Consider the following 2,500-nt stretch of genomic DNA (forward strand, 5'->3'; position numbering starts at 1 on the left):
AGGCGGCCCGGAGCCGGGTGCCCGGAGCCGGGTGCCCGCGGCCAGGATCGGGCCCCTGGAAGTCTGAAAAAAATTTTTTCACCGACCCCCAAAGTGGTGTTGGGGGGGGCTCACGAAGCCTCCGGAGCGGAAAAAAAAAAACGGAAAAAAGGATCGGGCCCACCCGAGGCAGCGGAGTCAGTAAGGGAAAGGGGACGAGGCGGCCCGGAGCCGGGTGCCCGGAGCCGGGTGCCCGCGGCCAGGATCGGGCCCCTGGAAGTCTGAAAAAAAAATTTTCACCGACCCCCAAAGGGGTGTTGGGGGGGGGCTCATGAAGCCTCCGGAGCGAAAAAAAAAAACGGAAAAAAGGATCGGGCCCACCCGAGGCAGGGGAGTCAGTAAGGGAAAGGGGACGAGGCGGACCGGAGCCGAGTGCCTACGGCCATACCGGACGGAAGGCCCCCGATCCCGTCCGATCTCGGAAGGTAAACCGTCCCGGGCCTGGCTAGTACTTGGATGGGTGACCGCCTGGGAATCCCAGGTGCCGTAGGCAGCTTTTCCCGCTGCGAGCCAGCTCTCTCCTTTTCTGGGGAACAAGGGCAGGGTCGCCCTGCCAGGGGCCCTGGGGCTGAAGTCCCTGCCGGCCACCAGGTCAACCCGGAGCCTGCCCCTCTGCGGCCAGCAGGTCAACCCCATACCGGCAGGGGGTTGACCTGGTGGCCGGGAAGCAGAGCGGCCAGCAGGTCAACCCCATACATTCAGCGGGTTGACCTGGTGGACGGGAAGGAAAGCGGCCAGCAGGTCAACCCCATACTTTCAGCGGGTTGACCTGGTGGCCGGGAAGGAAAGCGGCCAGCAGGTCAACCCCATACATTCAGCGGGTTGACCTGGTGGCCGGGAAGGAAAGCGGCCAGCAGGTCAACCCCATACATTCAGCGGGTTGACCTGGTGGCCGGGAAGGAAAGCGGCCAGCAGGTCAACCCCATACATTCAGCGGGTTGACCTGGTGGCCGGGAAGGAAAGCGGCCAGCAGGTCAACCCCATACATTCAGCGGGTTGACCTGGTGGCCGGGAAGGAAAGCGGCCAGCAGGTCAACCCCATACATTCAGCGGGTTGACCTGGTGGCCCGAAAGCAAACCGGCCACCAGGTCAACCCGGAGCCTGCCCCCGCGGGCAGGGGCCAAGCGGACCCCCCTCCGCCCGGGCTTGCCCTGCTCCGAGCCGGGGCTTAATCCCCGTCCGGCCACCAGGTCAACCCGGAGCCTGCCCCTCTGCGGCCAGCAGGTCAACCCCATGCCGGCAGCGGGTTGACCTGGTGGCCGGGAAGGAAAGCGGCCACCAGGTCAACCCCATACTTTCAGCGGGTTGACCTGGTGGCCGGGAAGGAAAGCGGCCACCAGGTCAACCCCATACTTTCAGCGGGTTGACCTGGTGGCCGGGAAGGAAAGCGGCCAGCAGGTCAACCCCATACATTCAGCGGGTTGACCTGGTGGCCGGGAAGGAAAGCGGCCAGCAGGTCAACCCCATACATTCAGCGGGTTGACCTGGTGGCCGGGAAGGAAAGCGGCCAGCAGGTCAACCCCATACATTCAGCGGGTTGACCTGGTGGCCGGGAAGGAAAGCGGCCAGCAGGTCAACCCCATACATTCAGCGGGTTGACCTGGTGGCCGGGAAGGAAAGCGGCCAGCAGGTCAACCCCATACATTCAGCGGGTTGACCTGGTGGCCGGGAAGGAAAGCGGCCAGCAGGTCAACCCCATACATTCAGCGGGTTGACCTGGTGGCCGGGAAGGAAAGCGGCCAGCAGGTCAACCCCATACATTCAGCGGGTTGACCTGGTGGCCGGGAAGAAAAGCGGCCAGCAGGTCAACCCCATACATTCAGCGGGTTGACCTGGTGGCCGGGAAGGAAAGCGGCCAGCAGGTCAACCCCATACATTCAGCGGGTTGACCTGGTGGCCGGGAAGGAAAGCGGCCAGCAGGTCAACCCCATACATTCAGCGGGTTGACCTGGTGGCCGGGAAGAAAAGCGGCCAGCAGGTCAACCCCATACATTCAGCGGGTTGACCTGGTGGCCGGGAAGGAAAGCGGCCAGCAGGTCAACCCCATACATTCAGCGGGTTGACCTGGTGGCCGGGAAGGAAAGCGGCCACCAGGTCAACCCCATACAGGCAGCGGGTTGACCTGGTGGCCCGAAAGCAAACCGGCCACCAGGTCAACCCGGAGCCTGCCCCCGCGGGCAGGGGCCGGCATACCCCCGTCCGTCCGGGGTCGCCCTGCCCCGGGCTCCGGGCTTAAGTCCCGAGCGGCCACCAGGTCAACCCGGAGCCTGCCCCCGCGGGCAGGGGCCGGCGGACCCCCGTCCGTCCGGGGTCGCCCTGCCCCGGGCTCCGGGCTTATTCCCCGTCCGGCCACCAGGTCAACCCGGAGCCTGCCCCCGCGGGCAGGGGCCAGGCGGAGCCCCGTCCGTCCGGGGTCGCCCTGCCCCGGGCTCCGGGCTTAAGTCCCGAGCGGCCACCAGG

At 66.0% G+C, this 2,500-nt stretch overlaps 1 non-coding gene across 1 annotated transcript; it reads left to right on the top strand.

The window, feature by feature from the left end:
* The first annotated feature begins 413 nt into the window (after window positions 1-413).
* LOC141979114 (5S ribosomal RNA) lies at window positions 414-532 on the top strand. Its single transcript, XR_012636541.1, has one exon. It is a non-coding gene; the product is annotated as a 5S ribosomal RNA (ribosomal RNA).
* Window positions 533-2,500: the final 1,968 nt, after the last annotated feature.

The sequence above is a fragment of the Natator depressus genome, chromosome 28 (assembly GCF_965152275.1).
Source record: "Natator depressus isolate rNatDep1 chromosome 28, rNatDep2.hap1, whole genome shotgun sequence".
Classification (NCBI taxonomy): Eukaryota; Metazoa; Chordata; order Testudines; family Cheloniidae; genus Natator; species Natator depressus.